General features: G+C 44.4%; 1 long non-coding RNA gene across 9 annotated transcripts in view; it reads right to left on the bottom strand.

Moving 5' to 3' along the window:
- LOC102152187 overlaps positions 1-20,154 on the bottom strand; it is a 39,525-nt gene that overhangs the window by 15,827 nt on the left and 3,544 nt on the right. For 4 of the 9 annotated variants that reach the window (XR_005375826.1, XR_005375827.1, XR_005375825.1 and 1 more), the window contains exons 2-5: positions 17,855-18,160; positions 16,089-16,242; positions 9,449-9,519; positions 8,712-8,893 (exon numbers count right to left, since the gene is read on the bottom strand). This is a non-coding gene — a long non-coding RNA (uncharacterized LOC102152187). Of the gene's footprint in view, positions 1-625; positions 1,244-8,711; positions 8,894-9,430; positions 9,520-15,566; positions 15,714-16,088; positions 16,243-17,854; positions 18,161-20,154 lie in introns of those variants that run through there. The other 5 variants (XR_005375834.1, XR_005375832.1, XR_005375831.1 and 2 more) reach the window with 5 other exon arrangements.

The following is a 20,154-nucleotide window of genomic DNA, read 5'->3' as shown; positions in this document are numbered from 1 at the left end:
GAGATCACCCAGCCAGTAGGTTGGTGAGATTTCCTGACTCACCAAGGCAGTCTGACTAGGAGCAGAAGCACTGGTGTCACACAGAGTTGGCTGTGTCCCCGGGGGAAGCCTGGCACAGCGTTTGTGCATGCCAGGGACACCATCAATTGTGCTTTCCCTTGACCTGAAGAAAATCTTGTGATAAAATAATTTGCCATGTGCCACCCTGGTGCTGGCTTCCTGCTACCGGGATGTCCGGGAGGTGCCTCCCTCCTTCCTTCCTCTCACAAATGACACGAGGAGATTTGTACTGAAATGTGACAGTCACAAAGGGATGTTAGCAAGTAGGGAGAAACCTTCAACCTTACTGAGAGTAAAATAAATAAATAAGTAAGTAAGTAAATAAATAAGTAAATAAATAAATAAATAAATAAATAAATAAAATAGATTTAGGTGCTCTTTTCACCCATCAAATTAGAAAAGTTTTTTTTTTAAGATTTTTATTTATTCATTTGACAGAGAGAGCACAAGCAGGAGGAGGGTCAGAGAGAGAGGGAGGGAAGCAAGCTCCCCGCTAAGCAGGGAAGCCAATGCAGGACTCGATCCCAGGGTCCCAGGATCATGACCTGAGTCAAAAGCAGATGCTTAACCCACTGAGCCACCTGGGCACTCCGGAAAAGAATTTTTTTTTTAAATTTTTTTTTTTTTTTAATGATAGACTCTAATGCTGCCAGATGAGGAGTAAAGCACGCATTCTTACACCCTGCTAGTAGCAGAGCACATCGATTGTACTTCTCCGGAAAGTTATATTTTGTAAAGTCACCACAAAAAGTGAATTAGCAGGTCCTGAACCACTGTCCCTAGAGGGAAGGACAAGGTTAGACTACGGTGAGCCTCTCTCCCAGCAGTTTCGTCCACCCATCAATACACACGTACCTCGTTTTACATGTGTTTGTTTAAAGCCACTCTACCGAATAGACTGTATATTGTTGATCCGTTGACATTGGACTCGCAGCCAACAGCACGACACCCCGGGCATGAGCAAAGCTTATCAAACACGGGTATTTTCTCCGTAAGGCACATCACAGCGTTCCTGAGCTTAGAAACACTAGCCAGCACTTCAGTACTATGCTTGGGGCACATGTTGTGCTGCTGTTGTGTTGCTTGGCCCTCCTGTGCTCGCCAGAAGACATATTTTCAGTACTGCTCACTTTGATTGACATCAGTGGAAGATTTGGGGAGGCTTCTCGTTTTTCTCTAGAACCTAAAAAAATATATATATTTTATTGAAATATCATCAACATATAACAACGTATTGGTTTCTGGTGTGCACGTTCCAAAATTTGTGTACACTGCAAAATGGTCACCGTGGTACACACTGCGAAGTGAGAAGTCAAATTAACAACCATCAGCACACATCGCTACAATTTTTTTTCTCTTGACGAGAACTTTTAAGATACTGTCTTAGCAACTTTCAAATATACAACACGGTATTCCTACCTATAGTCACCATGAGGGTGGTTTTAACACAGAAACTATGATACTTTCTATTTTTTTTATACTATTTGAAAACTATTTCTCTTGTTAACTCTAATTTAAAAAAAAATACATTAGGAAAATGAGAAATGCTTCAACATTTTGTATTGGTTGCATCTCTACTTTTCTTCCCACCCACTGCTATGCTTTTGTAAGGCCCATCCTCAAAGGGTTTTCAGTGTAATGGGGATAAGGCTATGGGCACTTTTCAGGGTCTACCCTCTGCAGTAGTCCTTGGTTTCTGAAAAAGCACAAGGTGAGGGGGGCCAGGGGGATTAAGCTGCTGAGATTAGTAGACCGGATTCGTTGGCTCAACAGAACCTTCAACTTTAAAACTTCAGGAAATAAATGAAGGATTTTAAACTGAGTCAATAATTTGATCATATTTATCCCTTAGAAATATAACTCAGAAATCACAAAGGAAGGATTAGTGAGAGAAGACTGATGGTTGAGAAATCAATTTTTAATATTTGCATCTTTTTGAAGAACTGCTGTTTCAATATAAGGTAGTCTCTGTTCTCTAATTATATTATGTAAAAGAGATACAATTTTTGTTTTCTTTCCACCTTCTGACCCCCTTTTCCCACCCACTCTGGCAACCACAGTCTGTTCTCTATGTCTATGAGCCTGGTTTGGGAGTTGCTGGGTTTTTGTTTTTGTTTTGTTTTGTTTCAGATTCCACATATAAGGGATCACATGGCATTCGTCTCCTTCTGTCTGATTGATTCCCTTAGCCTAGAGCCCTCGAGGTCCATGCACATTGCTGCAAATGGCAAGATTTCATTCTTTTTACGGTTGAGTGATACACTGTGTACATATACACAATTTCTTTATCTATTCATCCATAGATAGACAGTTTGTCTTCATATCTTGGCTATTGTAAATAATGCTGCAATAAACGTGGGGGTACACATATATTTTTTGGTGTTTTCATTTTCTTTGAATAAATACCCAGAAGTGGAATTTCTGCATCAGAGGGTAGATGTATTTTTATTTTGAGGAACTTCCATACTGTTTCCCCCAGTGGCTGCACCAGTTTACGTTCCCACCAACAGGGCTCAAGGGTTACTTACCTTTTCTCCACATCCTCGCCAGCACTTGTTATTTCTTGTCTTTTTGATGCTACCCATCTGGCAGGTGAGGTGATGCCCAATTTGCATTTTCCTGATGATTGGTGGTGTCGATCATCTCTTCACGTACCTGTTGGCCATCTGCATGTCTTCTTTGGAAAGATGTCTATTCAGATCCTCTGTCCATTTTTTAATGAGATTGTTTTGGGGTTTCTTTGCCATTGAGTTGGAGTTCTTTATCTATTTTGAATATTTGCCCCTTACCAGATATATGATTTTCAAATATCTTTTCCCATTTAGGAGGTTGCTTTTTCATTTGGTGGATGGTTTCCTGTACTGTGTAGAAGCTTTTTAGTATGACACAGTTCCAGTGATTTATTTATGCATTTGGTGCTTCTCCTTTTGGTGTCAGATTCAAAAAATCTTTCACCAAGACCAATGTCAATGAGGTTACCACCTATATTTTGTTCAAGGAGTTTTATGGTTTCACATCTCATATTCAGGTCTTTATCCATTTTGAGTTCATTTTCGTGTAGGTGAAAGAAAGGGGTCTAGTTTCATTCTTTTGCATGTGGCTGTCCAGTTTTCCCGACACCATTTATTGAAGACACATTTTAAGCAGCAAAATCACCAACAAAAAAGCACAAAAACGAAAAAAGCAGAGCCATAAGTAGACTGCAAAAGGCTAATTGTTTACTGCATACCTGAAACAGCAAAACAGAGCGTCACTTTGTTCCACGACACTGGGAATACACGTGATGCGCACCTCAAACTTCTCCACTGTGCCTGTTAGCGAGTGACCGTGAAAGCCCAGCGAGTAGTGATTTGGAAGTTACAATTAATTTCAGCAAGTAGGTGAGTCCGCAAATATAGAATAGAATAAGGACTGACTATATCTGTTAAGAACCTAAAAAGGTGGGCAGCCCAGGTGGTTCAGTGGTTTTGCGCCGCCTTCGGCCCAGGGTGTGATCCTGGAGAGCCGGGATCGAGTCCCACGTCGGGCTCCCTGCATGGAGCCTGCTTCTCCCTCTGCCTGTGTCTCTGCCTCTCTCTCTCTGTGTCTCTCATGAATAAATAAATAAAATCTTAAAAAAAAAAAAAAGAACCTAAAAAGTTCACCCATGTTGAAAGGGAATAGGTAACACAGATCCAAACCTATTTCACCAATGTCCTTTGCCCTGGTCCTATTTCAGGTGAAAAAGATCCATCTGAGGGGCTGGGGTGGAAAAAGCCGCTGTGCATCCCACGCTGCGCACTGCAGCAAGGAGAGTTAAAGGTCCGCCTGTTGGATTTGAGGGCAGGGAGCATCGTAAAGCCAAGCACAGGCTCCCCTGCTCCTCACAGACTCAAAGCTCTATCCTCGTGGAGCAACTGCCCACCAAGGATCAAGCTCTTCTCAAGTGTGTGCTGAACCTGTAGTTCTGCCAATGGCTCAGAGGTCAAAGCCCCTTCTCCTGTTCTGGCTTATCTCCTGCCCCCTCCCCGCCCCGCCCCTTCTCTAAATTGTTTCTGTCACACTGGCCTCTTTGCTGTCCCTTGAACATACCAGGCAGGGGATGACCCCCACCTCAGGGCCTTTGCACGTGCTGTCTGTACAGATTAAGACTCTCTGTCTCCAGATACTTAGTTGCCCCTCTCCCTTACCTCTTTCCATTCAGCTCAGTGAGGCGTCTCTGCCTGTCGCTATCCATTCCTCCTCTCCTCTCCCCTGTTTTGTCTCCATAGCCATTCCTTTAACTTGTTCATTTATGGTTCTCTCTCCCCACAACATCTAGGAGGAAGGGATTTTTTATCTTTTTTATTTTAATCCCCCATTCCTAGCAGGCCTACCACATACTAGGCACTAACTAAATACCTGTTGATCAACTGAATATATGTAAGATACCATTAGTAGTACGATGGGAGTTAATATTTTTCCACCACTCACTCACTGTACTGGGTGCTTTATATATGTTACGTCATTGATGGTGCAAAATCTTAACAGGTGGGCCATGTTATGCCTTTTTTTTTAAGATTGGTTTTATTTATTTGAGAGAAAGAGAGAACAAGCAGGGAAAGGGACAAAGGGAGAAGTAGGCTCTCCACTGAGCAGGGAGCCTGACTAGGGGCTTGCTCCCAGCACCTCGGGATCATGACCTGAGCCAAAGGCAGATGCTTAACCTACTGAGCCACTCAGGTGGCCCTATGCCCATCTTATTTTATTATTTTTTCCTTGATTTATTTTTTTCGGATAGATTATACAGTTACAGAGTTCTAAACTCAGAAGATACTAAAGAATGTAATAGTAAAAAGTCTCCTCAGCACATATTCCCTTCTCCCATTCCCTACCCGGGAGGGTCCCTGGTACATGGGTTCTTGGGAGGTCTTCCAGAGAGATTCTCTGCTGTGTGTGCCTCCACATTTCCCTAGCCTCCATCCTGCACACAATTTGTAACACATGTTATACTCAAACTGCAGCCTGCTGCCCATTTTTGTAAATAAATTTGACTGACCCCATGCCTCATCCAAACTTGCCATTCATTGTTTTTATGGCCACTTTGTATCTACAATGGTAGAAACGAGACCCTTCCACAGAGGGTATATATGGTCTGCAAAACCTAAAATATTTACCTATGGAAAATAATATTTATGGAAATAATATTACCTTTCCAGAAAGAGTTTGCTGACCTCTATACTGAACTTTGCATTTACTTTTTTCTTAATAGAGTTTGGTGATTTTACCAGTTAAATACATAAAGACTTTACTCATTCTTTTCTTTTTAGATTTATATTTATTTTAAAGAGAGAGAGAGAGCACGTGAGCACAGTGGGGAGGGGCAGAGGGAGAGAGAATCTCAAGCAGACTCCCAGTGGCGGGAGGAACCCTACACAAGGCTCGATGTCACACCCCTGAGATCATGACCTGAGTCAAACCAAGAGTCAGATGTTTAATCAACTGTGCCATGCAGGTGCCCCATTTTAAAAAATGTTTATTTAAATTTAATTTAGATAACATATAGTGTATTTTTAGTTTCAGGGGTAGAATTTAGTGATTCATCAGTTGCATATAATACCCAATGCTCATTACAAGTGCCCTCCTTAATGCCCATCACTTAATTACCCCATCCCCCCAACCACCCCCCTCCAGCAACCCTGGTTGTCCCCCATAGTTAAGAATCTCTTATGGCTTGCCTCCCTCTCTGTTTTTATTTATTTTATTTTTCCTTCCCTTCCCCTATGTTTATCTGTTTTGTTTCTTAAATTCCACTTGAGTGAAATCATGTGGCATTTGTCTTTCTCTGACTGACTTGCTTAGCATAATAGTCTCTAGTTCCATCTACGTCATTGCAAGTGGCAAGGTTTCATTCTGTTTGATGGTTGAGTAAAGCAACCTCTTTGACCTCAGTCACAAGAACTTCTTGCTAGATACATCTCCAAAGGCAAGGGAAACAAGCAAAAACGAACTATTGGGGCTTCATCAGGATAAAAAGCTTTTGCACAGCAAAGAAAACAGTCAACAAAACTAAAAGGCAACCTACAGAATGGGAGAAAATATTCGCAAATGACATACCAGATAAAGGGCTAGTATCCAAAATCTCTAAAGAACTTATCAAACTCAACACCCAAAGAACAATCCAGTCATGAAATGAGCAGAGGACATGAACAGACATTTCTCCAAAGAAGATCTACAAATGGCTAATAGACATACGAGAATATGCTCAACATCACTCAGCATCAGAGAAATACAAATCAAAACCACAATAAGATGCCAGCTCACCAGGCCTGAACGGCTAAAATTAGCAACTCAGAAACAACAGACATTGGTGAGGATGCAGAGAAAGGGGAACCCTCCTGCACCATTGGTGGGAATGCAAACTGGTGCAGCCACTCTGGAAAACAGTATAGAGCCTCCTCAAAAAGTTAAAAATAGAGCCACCCTATGACCCATCAATTGCACTCCTATGTTCATCCAAAGGATAAAAAACAGTGATTTGAAGGGGCACCTGCACCCCAATGTTTATAGCAGCAATGTCCATAACACCCAAAATATGGAAGAAACCCAGATGTCCATTGGCAGATGAATGGATAAAGATGGTGTGTTATGCCCATTTTATTGGTGAAGACACCAAGACACAGGGAGATTATACAATTTAATTAAAGACAATCAGCTAGAAAGATTGAGCTACAATAAATCACAGATTTTCCTGATTCTATAGCTTCTGTGCCAATGCTTCTTAAGCTACCTGGTGAAGGACCGGTTGGGCGATAAAAGTGAAATGGGGAAAAAAAATTTTAAATACCATTATGTGATTGGATGTCATGACAATATCATTTTTTTTAAACACCAGTAGTGTCTGTACTCTACGTCACACAGCGTAGTAGAAACACTTTGGTCCAGACTGGATTCTTGAGTAGCTCTGTACTACCAATTCTTCTGAATTGGATATTCTTGAGTTTCCAGGTGGTCTGGGACTGGGGTTGAAGCTCCATGAGAAAAGTTCAGAATCTCTTTTACCTGCAGGGAACTTGATAATTTCACAAATGAACTTTCCTTCATTTGACACCTTACAGTTCTGGGTTTTCTCCCCCCACACCCCTACCCTGTCCTCAGATAAGAAACCTTGCTTTTTTCCCTCTGGCCAGGACACCCCTTCCCAGGTTGACTCTTCATCGGCCTTGGGGTCTCTGCTCGGCATCACGTCCTTGGAGTAGTCTTCCCCAACCGCCTCCTCCAGAGAGCACCTCTGACCCTTCCCGTCACCATGCCCTGTTTCACTCCATCACCATCAGAAATTGTCTATTTGTTTACCGGCCTATTTTCTCTCTTCCTTTTTTATAAGACAAAGTTCAAAAGGGCAGAAACCTCTCAGCTCATGGGGTTTCTCCATGGTACAGGCAGAGCGAGGCTCCCTGAAGGATTTGTTGAATGAATTCAGTAAGGACACAGAACCGCAGAGCGGTAAAATACGGCGTACCTAAGGTCAAAATAAGTAAGTGCAGGACCTGGAAATCAAACCCATTCGGTGATTCTCCAGACAATGTTTATGTGTCTCCTTCTCAGAGTTGGGCATCAAGCTGGGCCCTGGGATGGGGGTGGGCAAGAGAAGCAAGCTCCCTGTCCTGCTGGGGCGGACAGACGCAGTTCCAAACCTAGGAGTCCTCCTTTCTGCCTTTCTGGCTCTTTCTGGTTTCTTTCATCTGTACATACTCTTCTGCCAACGATGAGCACTTTCTCACAAACAACTGTGTTATCTCGTAAGCAGGGATTATTACTACATCCCTTTTTTAGGGTTGCCAGTTGAAATACAGTGATGCTTGAATTGCAAATGAACAATGAGCAATTCTTTAGGATAAGTGTGTCCCATGCAATCCTCAGGAAATACTAAGAAATATTTCATTGTTATCTGAAATTCAAATTTAACTAGATGTTCTGGGTTTTGTTTTGTTTTTTCTTTTTTGTCTTTTCAATCTGGTAATGCTACATTTTGACAGAAAAGGAGTCAGGGGCTTAGTGAAAGCAAGCTGACTTAGAAGGCTTGCCCCGAGGGCACCCAATCCATGGGAGAGCTCCCACCAGCCTATCCAAAATTAGCTAACTCCTCATTCTCTCTCAAAAACTCTGCTTCTGGGCCCAAGCCAATTCCTGCTGTCTCCATCCATGTACTCTGAGGATTATCTTGCAGTTCAAATATCTCCTTTACCTCCAGCAAAAAAGTTGTTTTCATGTCTATATTTAATTACTTTTTAAAATCTTTTCTGATTATAGAAATGTGTACCTGCAAAACCTTCATTATGATGGAATACTACACATCTGTGTAAAGGGACAGGTTTCTGCTACACACAACAACCAGATTAGTGAGTTTTTGTGTATTTATACACATCAACTTAGAGAAATGATATTGAACCAGATTCCAGATACAAAAGAGGAGGTCCTGTATAATTCCATGTATATGAAGTTCCAAAATAGTGAAAAATGATTCCTGGGGGGATGGAGTAGTCTGACTACAAAGGGAAGGTGAGGGAACTTTTTGGGGTTTTGATAATGTATATCTTAATTTGGCTGAAGGTTACATACGTATATAAATAAATAAATCCAAGCTGTTTTTTTAAAAAGATTTTATTTATTTATCCATGAGAGATACACAGAGAAAGAGGCAGAGACACAGGCAGAGGGAGAAGAAGCAGGCTCCTTGCAGGGAGTCTGACCCCGGGATCACACCTTGAGCCTAAGGCAGATGCGCAACTGCTGAGCCACCCAGGCGTCCCAATCCAAGCTGTTTGGTTGAGATTTGCACACTTTTCTTTGTAGATTATACTTCGATGAAAAACTAAAATAATAATAATAATACACGCCCACCGTTGAAAACGAATGAAGTACAGACAAATGTAAAAGAAAATAAGAAGTCTGTGTTCTCATGCCTGGGAGACTGCACAAGCAACATCCTACAGTGTATCCTTCCAGATATTTTCCCCAGCAGCATTAACTTTTCATGAGCATTTCCTACGAAAGGACTTCGGGAGCTAGTACCAATCACTAGACATACTAATTTATTTAGGAATCTAAATTTCTGGGCAAGTCTTTCACTTACCCAGAAAGCCCTGACACAACTAGATTTAATTTGACCATTTTTAGAAGAGCATGGAACAATTAACATCAAATAAATGGAATTAAAATCAAATTGAACACAATCTTTCAATGATACGACTTAGAATTTGATTTTAAGTACAGTAATGAATATAAAATGAAAGCGTGAAGGCTGAAAAGAGCTCCGGGGGCCTCCTGGGACCCAGAGTGCCACCTGCTGGTCCCGGTCCTCAATGACACCCCGCCGCCCCATCAGGTAAAGCAGGGCCTCCCCACTTACAGGCCCCAAATGTGATACCTCCTTTCTTCGCATATACGTTTGTGTCTCTCCCAGAAGTCTCGATGCTTCCCTCATGTACTGCACAGTTCCTAAATAAATATTAATAAATATCTGTTAAAGAATGAATGAAAGGATCGATGAAGGATGGACAGACCAAAGGACAGAGGGGCATTCTTGTGCATCACTATGAAACAAGGAAGTAATCTCTGCCCTACTCATCTCTTTGTTTTTATTTTTATTTTTTAAAAAGATTTTATTTATTCATGAAAGACACAGAGAGAGAGACAGAGACACAGGCAGAGGAAGAAGCAGGCTGCCTGCAGGGAGCCCGATGTAGGACTTGATCCTGGGACTCCTGGATCACGCCCTGAGCCAAAGGCAGATGCTCAACCGCTGAGCCAGCCAGGCGTCCCCTCTTTGTTTCTAACCAAAATGATGATTTGATATACACATATGTACTAGAGATGATTACTGGCCAAACTAGTATATCTCTTCACGTAGTTACCGTTTTGTGGTGAGAGCACTTACGTTCTACTGTGAACATATTTCCAGTATTTAACAGTCCTATTAAGGAGAGCCATCATGCTGCCCATAGTCATCCTGCATTACTGCAACTCTGTGCTCTTTGACCAACATTTCCCCCACCTCCCCGCCCCTGTTAACCATGGTTCAACAATGCTGCTTCTATATATTTGACTTCTGCACATTCCACATTTAAGTGAGCATGCAGGGTTTTCTTCTTTCTTCGTGGGCTTTTTTCGGGAAAGCAGATAACCCATGGGGGAGACCAGACGAATGTGAGGGATTATGATGACAACCCAACAGCAGAGGGTAGAGGAGTCAAACAGTGACCAGGGTGAGCAGCGAGGCTGCAGAAACAGGCAGTGCGTTAAAAACAGGAAAGAAATATATGTGAAACGTCTTGAGCCAGACACTTAATAGGCATCTTTTCCCTTTCCTCTTCCTCCTTTGCGGTCCAGCTCACAAGTCCTTTCCACAGGCCCCGGCAAGCTAGACACAGAGATGTGTCCTTTCCTGGGCCCACTCAGAGTGGGGTGATGTTCGATGTTTGGTACCAGTTCTGAAGAGGCCAGGGTCACCGCGCCTGCTGGTGTGAGCTGGCCTGTCAAAGCCCTCCTGAGTTAGGGAAGGTGGTTTCTGAGACATCGCTGTCGGGCTGTCTGATAGCGAGGTGCCCATCTGAGCGTGTCCACTGTTGACAGCAGTTGACGAGCGTCACGCTGGTCTTGCTTTTAGATGCTGCACAGTGGGGCTCTGGCCTGCATAAAGGCGGTGCGATGCAGCGGAAAGAGTGCGGACAAGGGGTCGGGAAGGCTGGGCTCACTAGCTAGGTGACCTTGAGCAAGTCAGCTTGCCCTTGCTGGTATACAAACCATCTCATTAGGACGGTGTAATGAGATAATGCTTGGGAAAACACTATGTGAACCAAAGCACTAGACCTCGGTTAAGGTGTAGCTGTTAACAAAACCCCAAATGAACATTAGACCCCAGATGTGACCTGAGTGAGCTCCAAAACTACAGGGAGTGTCGCCTGCGTTGGCCTGGACCCAGCTTTTACTTATGGAATCGAATCCCATTTTAGCAGCTATATCACCATCTTATTCACATGGAGCTTATGGCCCACCAAGACCCACCTCCTGCTGGCTTCTTAAAATATGGGCTGCGCCCCAAAAACCACTCTTTCTTTGGGCAATCGACCTTTTGAAACTACGTGTAGACTTTGTGTTACATTTGCACTAGGTAAAGTTAATCTTATTGCTCTGGCCCTCTATAGAGGCTATTAAAATTTTTAATTTTAATTACTTTGGCAATTCCATATGCTCTCTCTCCCTGCCAACCTGATGACAGCCCCCCATTTCAACAGTGTACAATCCATGCATTCGTTCATTCAATGCATTTGCTGAGCACCTCCCATTGCCTAGACAGTGATAGGAGTCAGGAAATACAGAGGATCTATCTGATAGAGGGTGGCAAGTGCCATAGCAGTGGTCACAGTGCCGTGGCTGCTAGAGGCTCAGAGAGCAGGGCATTGCTTTTGCTGCCAGCAGCAGTGGGAAGGTTTTCCAGTTCAGAAGATTTGGCAGTGGTCAGAGGCCCTTCTCCTCTTCTTTCTGAGCACACCCTCAACTATATTTTCCAGCCCTGATGATTCTTGGTGTTTCCATATTAATCACCAGGTCTTTCTTCCTGGGCAGGTGAAGAGATAAAGTCCATTGTGACAAGCCTCTCATGATTTCCTCTGCCTTCCAAGCCAAGAAACTGCAGGTAGCAATAGCTAGCCTCCTCTTACCTTTCTACTTCCTCCCATCCTCATCCCCTGGCCAGTGCACACACTCTTTCTGCAAATATCAGCAGAATTCCTGCTGTATTGGGCTTCACTGCGTCCTCCTAAATCCTCTCTGAGTCCAGAATCTCCACAATGGGGAGCAGGTGCCTTCTCCACTGGGGGGACCCTCTCCCCTAGCCCTTTCATCTCAGCCCAAATGAAGATCTGAGCCTCAGCATCCCTATAGCCCTGGCTTAGCACTCCCAGGCATGACGTAAAGGTGCTGAGGGAGGGAGGAAAGTGTGAGATGTCGACATGCCTTGTCCTCTGTGTCCCTTCCTTAGAAGAATGCTGTGATGAGAAAAGCCCAAATTCTGAGTAAAGAGACACAGGCTTGAGTCCCAGGTCTGCCACCAACCAATGCTGTGCCTGTAGATACCACCTGCAGAGCAAGCTCTAGACCAGATCTTCGGGTCCCCATTCAGCTCTAATATTCTGACTCCTTCTATGCTAATCCCTAATTCCTGGATGGATCCTCCACCCTCTTCTTGTCTAACTTTATAGAGGAATAAAAAAAATCTTACAAAAAAGAGGCAGAAGGAAGGGAAAAGAGGTTAGCCAGCCTCCCTTCCAATGCAGCACATGCTGGCAGTGAGCCCCCCTGACGCTGAGGACCAACTGCTGAGGGCTATAACTTCAGGATCGCCTAAGATTCCTCCTCACCAGAAACTTGATTTCTTTTAGGCCTGGCCTCATCTTGTCCAGACTCAAGTTCCATGCTAATTGTCAAGACTGGCTTGAATTATACATGGGATTTCTACACGGGAATGGTTTGGGGGATACTCTTTGCAGATGTATTCATCCTTACAGGCCTTCAGCACTTCTCCGGACTGAGCCATCTGGATAGGAGTCCCTTCATTTTCTCGGGCCTTGTTTCCTCACCTGTAAACAAGAAAGGCTGTTCCTCCCAACTCTCCAGCGCTGTGGTTCTGCCGTGGTGGGAGCCTCAGCCTGTGATTCCACATGCGGCTCGCAACCAGCAGCAAGCCAGGGAGACACACACGCACACACATACACACACACGTACGCAAAAAGGATGCCATCTGACGATGAAATGCAAAAGGAATTATGCAATTAGCAAAGGATGTTGATCACACAACATGTGAGCCTAATTGCAGCACATGCACATGTTTGTTAAATTAGATAAATACGGGTTTGCAGTCACTCTGGCACACAGATTGAGCTGTAAAGTTAAGGAAAATATAGAAGCTGATTACGAGACAGGAGCGATAAACACAGGGTATGTGCGCTAGGCCGATTAGGATTATTAACCAAGTCATCACCTCGCACCTAACGTGGAGTGTTCTAGGAGCCCCAGGCCCGTAGTCTGACTGCAAAGTCACCATGTTTCCTAGAACACGAAACACACCCTTCACTTTTACACTGCACTTCGTCACCTGGGGAACTCCAGCGCCTGGGACTGGTTATACTGGCTCACCAACCCACCCAGTGCACGCTGCTGAGGCAGGCAAGGCTTCGCGTACTGACATAGACAAGAAAGCCTGGATCCTCACCATTCTCAGGCTCTCCTGAACCTGTTATGAATGATAAATCTTGGGCAGCCCCGGTGGCACAGTGGTTTAGTGCCGCCTGCAGCCCGGAGTGTGATCCTGGAGACCCGGGATCGAGTCCCATGTCGGGCTCCCTACATGGAGCCTGCTTCTCCCTCTGCCTGTGTCTCTGCCTCCCTCTCTCTCTCTCTCTCTGAATAAATAAATAAATCTTAAGAAAACAAAAACAAACAAACAAAAAAAAACGAATGATAAATCTTTCAGCCCAGGAAGTAGCTCTTATGTGAGTGAACCTATCAGGCTCAGGACCATCCGTGGAGAGGTAGCCATAGTGACAACCTAGCTTCTGGAGACAGCCCATGTGAATTTGAATCCTGGGTCCATCATTGATTCTTTGATAACTTAGGTCAACTCGTGGTACCCTGGTTTCCTCACTTCTGTCCTGGGGACAATAGTATCACCTATCTTGTGGGGTAGATACAAGGGTTAAAGGAATTATTAGCTGAGAAAGTACTAAGAACACTGTCTGGCATGTAGTAAACGCCCAAAAAGTAGATTATTTCTTCCCATTTAGTTTCCCCTCTTCATCAGCTCATTTGTTCAACCAAGTAAGGGCCCACTATGTACAAGGCACCACGCTAATGACAATGAGCATAGCAGGGACCTGTGCATGCATGCACGCACACATATAGGGGTTCCATCGTCACACTGGGATTAGAGAGGAAGCACTGGCACACAGGTAAGTGCAGTGAAGTTACGTGTGACGTGTACTATTTACGTGTTACAAAATGCGCCGGGGGCGTCATTTCTGCAAAGCCACCGGAAAAGGATTCACGGAAGACAGGCCAGGATGAGATTTTAAGAGAGGAGACTGAGTAGAAGGATGTGTAACATTCTAGGCAGAAGGTGCAGCAGCACAGGTAAAGATGCTGAGTCAGAAGACCCAAGGCAGGCGGCGCCTGGGTGGTGTAGTGGGCTAGCTGCCGGACTCTTGGTTTCGGCTCACATCGTGATCTCAGGGTCATGAGATCGAGCCTTGCATCGGTTTCACACTCAGCACAGGGTCTACTTGGGATTCCCTCTCCCTCTCCCTCTGCCTCTCCCACTCATGCTCTCTCTCTCTAACATAAATAAATCTCAAAAATAAAAAAAATAACATTCAAGGAAAAAAAAAAGATCCAAGGCAACATCAAGTTATTGCCAGAAGTGATGGGTGAGGCCAGAAAGCAACTTTGAGGTCCTCTGTGGCTGGGAGTGGGGATCTGGGGTGGGAGGTGGTCTCAATTTCAAGCCGTGAGTATTAACTTTATCCTGTGAGCCACAGAAAGTCCCTGGAACATTTTAAATGACACATTTTAGGACAAAGCAGTGGTAAAGGAAGATGAATCTGGCAGGGTGAGCAGGAAGGATAGAAAAGGAGAAGACTGGTGACAACGGGAGCTAGGAGGATACTGCAGCAGTCCAAGCATGAAGTCACAGGGGTAAGAATGAAATGTCAGGGACACTGAGGAGGGCAAACTGGCAGGACTCAGTGACCAAGAAGATGTGCTAAGCAAGGATAAAGAGGAGAAAGAGGCGACTGTATGGTTCTGAATGTGAGTAACACGGACAGAAAAGGAGGCTTGATGGTCAGCGAAAGATTCTGATTCCCAGTGGCATAGAGTAGAAGTTCTGAACAGGGGCTTGAGGGTGGAACAGTTAGGGATTACCTGCTATGCTATTTGCTAGCTGCATCACTCTCAGCCAGTTTTAACCTCCCAGAGCTTTTCTCATTTGCAGAATAGGAATAAAAACAACATACTTCTTAAGGATGTGAAGACTAAGATAATAATGTGATGATAATGTAAAGCACTTGCAAAGTACCTGCCCAAAGAGAGCGTGAAGTACATGCCCAACAAAAAAATACCAGGTATTTTGTATACCCCAAATAGACGATACAAAAATACTTAATGATACACTGCACTCAAATTCTCCTGAACAGATATTCACACTTTGATGATTCATAAGCTCCTTCCAGATCTTGCAGAACCACCAACATCACAACATACTGTCACTATGTGAAAGCCCCAAAAAAGCACTGGTTAGCACATACTCGATTCAGGTTAAAAATAAACCGGCTCACTGTAGGGCTTTAGAGACAGAAGGAGAAAGAGCAGTGAGGAACAATCCCTGCTAATGGAAGTGGACTGTGAATTCGGGTAAATTCCTCCCGTATTCTCATCAAAGACCCCATCATTTTCCTCTTCGCGCCTCTTGGGCAACACCGGCTTCCACATACCTTTTCCTGATTTCCTGTGACAAACGTGGTGAAGATGATGCCGACCAGTCAGCTGGGGAGTGTGAACTTCAAAGGCCTATTGACACAGCTGCAGGCCACTGGCCAGGGGCCAGGGGGGCAGGCCTGTCTGCAATGCTTGAGCCACACCTTGAGAGCAGCAAAATGGCAAAGGGACCAATAAACCATCCCAGTTCTTGGAAGGAGCACTGTTATCTAGGCCACAAAAATTCAACGTGCCAAAGCAAACTGGTTCTATCCAATGGGCCTCCAGAGTTTGGAAATTACAGACCTAAATCATGGTCTAATCCATTTTCTGTTACTGCAGAGCTCGGCTCACAGCTGATGTCCTGTTACAGGCAACACCGCCCTTGAGCCAAACTGCTGTGAAGTTTTCAAAAATACCCGGAACCCTCTGAGACAATCCTCTAAGGGTCCAAAAAAACAAAAAGCAAGCTATGAAGCAGCCCATCAGTCTGCCAGACTTCAAAGCCTGTGCCTTTCCAGTTTTCAAGGGGAACTCACCATCAGCATTGAAATCAATCATACACTGTTAGAAGATTCGGGCAATGAGTCTGCTCCCCTCCATATCGCAGGAGAAGTGTCTGCAGCTCAGGAGCTGGGCGGCGTGTCTAAGATCACACAGCGCGTGGCCGTTCCCGTGGTGGAAATCAATAAGCTATTGGATCATATTAAAAAGATGATTTCCTTATAATCAAATGACGATTAATGTTTTCAAACACTCTTTTTTTTTTTTTAACGTTTGTTGCCTCAGTTGGTCCCCATCATCAATGAAGTCTTTACATCACTGACATTTCCAGCCCCTTTCACAGAAAAGGAATCTGAGGTTCAGAGAGGTACATGGCTTACCCTAGGCCACAGAGCTAGCTAGCGGGTACCACAGCCAGGGCTAGAGCCAGAGTCCTTGGCTTCTAAGCCGGTTGGCCAGTACTAACCAAATCCAATTCGATGCCCCGGGCCGCGCCTAGAGTAATTAGGTTGTTCATGTGCTGGGAAAAGAGATACAGAAGAGCAGAGAGCAGAAGAGGCCATATGTACGAATAGAGCCCACAAATTAGATGAGAAACCTTAAATTGTGATGCACTTACTAATTCTACTAGGAGATAAGAGTATGTTATTTTAGAGTAATTTTTCTTGTTCAATGTATCTTTCTCAAGCATTTCTGTAAATTAAGTGTCCCCCTCACCCAAAAAAAGATGATAAAGCTAGTGGTAGGTTTCCAAAGGCCTGGCCCACAATGGAGCACTGAGCACAGCTGTACCGTCGCAGGGATGGAGGGAGGTAGCACAAGAAGGCAGAGGATGCAGTTGGTCAGGAGGAATAATTTCCTGGCCAAACAGTCTGGCTCCTGGGAACCTCTTTCCCCAGAGTGATTACAACCAGAAAAAAATAAAAACAAAAGCAAATACTGATTTGTCTGATTATAATAGTGTACGATAACTATTACTTGCTGCTTACCCTAACGTGCCAATGTTGTGCTAAGTCCTTTACGCCCATTATCCCATCTCACCCCCAGGGCAACCCTACAAGGTGGGTACTTTGATCCCCATTTACACTGAGGAGGAGAATGTAGGGCTCAGAGAGGTTAAGTAATTTACCTAAGGTCACACAGATGTAATGATGAGGGGACTTTGAACCAAGTTATATTTCCCTCCAAAGTCCTGACTTGTATCCACATCCTAACCTCGTGCAAAGAAGTGATCGTACTAGATGCCTCTCCCTTCTCTAAACCCTGAGTTTTCCTAAGAGGGGACCATCTAGGACATGACACAGATAGGACATTATCACAATGACGCCAAGACAGTGAGCATCTAAAAATTTTGGTTAACCAGCATCTTTCCCTTTTTTAATAATAATTTTAAAAAGTATCATTTTGTATTATTCAAACCAACTTAAAAACAACTCTAGATTCTTACTTCAAAGACGGAACTTGGAACAAAGCTTAGCACTATTTAAAAAGCACATGTAAAAGTCTCCATTTTGTGGGCAGATCCGAATGCAATTACTGCAACCGATTTCTATACTGCCAAATGCTGAGAGTTTTTATTGAGCATTTGCAGTTAAAGCTGAGAGGGGAGCTATCTGCTTCTTTTCCGAGGATCCTGAGTGTTTTGCCAACAAAATGAATTATGTAGGTCCTGGTCAATCTCTGTTCCATATGATAAAGCAGCACAGCGAACAGCTGATTTCTACCAAATTATATCTGGGTATTGTTGAGATATATTAGGTCAGACTAGATCCTGGAAACCATGAATTTATGGGGAACTCACCAGTGCCAAGGCGGGAGAAGACGCCTGCCGGAGGAAGAAGGGGGGTGTCGGAGGGCTCGGTGACAGCCTGTAACGCTGTGGGGGGATGCCCCCCAGCCTACCTTGGCTGACCAGGAACCTGTTCTGTCTTCCTGGCTCCCCACTCCAGGACACAACTGCGAGCCGGCCAAGGTTTAACTAACTCATGTAGGCTGACTTCAGTGATCATTCCAGGAGAAACCAGGCCTCTTCCAGGGGCTCTGAAAGCAGTGGTTTGAAAAGGCTCAGAAGGAAAGCAAACGATTTCTCCAAATGAAGGCCATGTCCCTGGAAAAGAAAGAGAGAAAGAAGAGTGGTAAGTGAAAAGTTGGCTTTGTTGCCGTAATCCCAGGGCAGCCACTGTGCCCTGTGGCTGGTGCCAGCACAGTCCCTAGGCTCAGAGCAAGTGACACATGCATGTGGCTGAAAGGAGGAAAGAAGAGAACTTGGGTTCCTAGGGAAGAAAAATACCCACAGAAAATTAAATAAGTAACTACAATAGAGGAAGAACATGGAAAAAATGTCATGTTAGGGGCACCTGGGTGGCTCAGTAGTTGAGCCTCTGACTTCGGCTCAGGTCCTGATCCCAGGGTCTTAGGATTGAGTCCCACATGAGGCTCCCCAAAGGGAGCCTGCTTCTCCCTCTGCCTATGTCTCTACCTCTCTTTCTCTGCATCTCTCATGAATAAATAAAATCTTTAAAAAAAGTCACGTTCGCTAAATTGAGGAGTGACAAACAGGTCTCACATTTGCAGAAGAAAAGCAAAATAATGGGATGCCTGGGTGGCTCAGCAGTTTAGCGCCTGCCTTCAGCCCAAGGTGTGATCCTGGAGTCCCAGGATGGAGTCCCACATGGGGCTCCCACCATGGAGCCTGCTCCTCCCTCTGCCTGTGTCTCTGCCTCTGTGTGTCTCTCTCAGGAATAAATAAACAAAATCTTTTTTAAAAAAAAGCAAAATAATAGTGATAATAATAGTAGTTACCACTTGCTGTTCTACTGCTTGATCTGGCAACACAGTAGGCATTCAGGTTACTATGCTCAAGTAAATGAATAGTAAAACAGAGTTTTACAGAGTTAAAACAGAGTTGTGAGTATGGGAGGGGAGTGGAAATAGTATTTAGCTAAAGTGAAAAAAAAATTTAAATGGATGGTAATTACAAGTTCATTTTCTCCAACACTGAGAACCAAGCAGGTGTGAGGCATTGAACTTGGCGCTGATCATAAAGAGGTTAGAAGACAGGGTGTCTTCTGGGCTTGGTGAGATGGCACTCAAAACTAGAGCGTTATTAGGGGGATCCCTGGGTGGCTCAGCGGTTCAACGCCTGCCTTTGGCCCCAGGGCAAAAGGTGTGATCCTAGAGTCCCAGGATCGAGTCCCAAGTCGGGCTCCCTGCATGGAGCCTGCTTTTCCCACTGCCTGTGTCTGCCTCTCTCTGTGTGTGTCTCTCATGAATAAATAAATAAAATCTTAAAAAAAAAAAAAAACTAGAGCATTATTCAATGAACCAACATTTATCAAGTCCCTGCTCTGGGCCAGGCACCCAGCTGGGCACTGGGGGGAGAGAGAGATAAGGAAGTCCCTCTCCCTGCCCTGCAGGAGCCCACAGTGGTAATAGGAGGGGTGTCTGTAACAGAGATGGATGTACAGGGCTGTGATCAAGACAGGGAGAGAGGAACCTGTCTCAAGGGGATCACGACAGTCACCCTTCCTCACCAGACTTCAAACAAAGGGTTATAATTGCTGGTCAGGAAGGTTATGGGATTCCTCCACTGATTGGGACATTTTCTTTTTTTTTAAGATTTTATTTATTTACTCATGAGAAACACACACAGAGAAAGAGAGAGGCAGAGACACAGGCAGAGGGAGAAGCAGGCTCCCTGCAGGGAGCCTGACGTGGGACTCGATCCGGGGTCTCCCGGATCAGGCCCTGGGCCAAAGGTGGAGCTAAACCGCTGAGCCCAATTGGGACATTTTCATGTGATAAATTCCTGCCCGCCCCCCACTCCCAGGAATCTGTGTGTGTGTGTGTGTGTGTGTGTGTGTGTGTGTGTACAGGTATATATACATTTTAATGCTCTAGAACCTGGAAAAAAGTGGGTTCCTCCAACCTACAAATAAGCACTAAGACTACATGATCCTCAGCTCCGTGACGATTTTAAGATCAGATGATACAATAATACAATGAGGGCAGAACTCAGACTCCAATTCTGTAGAAGGGTCGTCAGTATTTTGTGTTCAATCATCCCCCAAAGCATTTAAAAAATTTAGATGTGGTAATTGC

The sequence above is a fragment of the Canis lupus genome, chromosome 21, assembly GCF_011100685.1.
Source record: "Canis lupus familiaris isolate Mischka breed German Shepherd chromosome 21, alternate assembly UU_Cfam_GSD_1.0, whole genome shotgun sequence".
NCBI classification, from domain to species: domain Eukaryota; kingdom Metazoa; phylum Chordata; class Mammalia; order Carnivora; family Canidae; genus Canis; species Canis lupus.
This window is presented reverse-complemented; position numbering and strand designations above follow the sequence as displayed.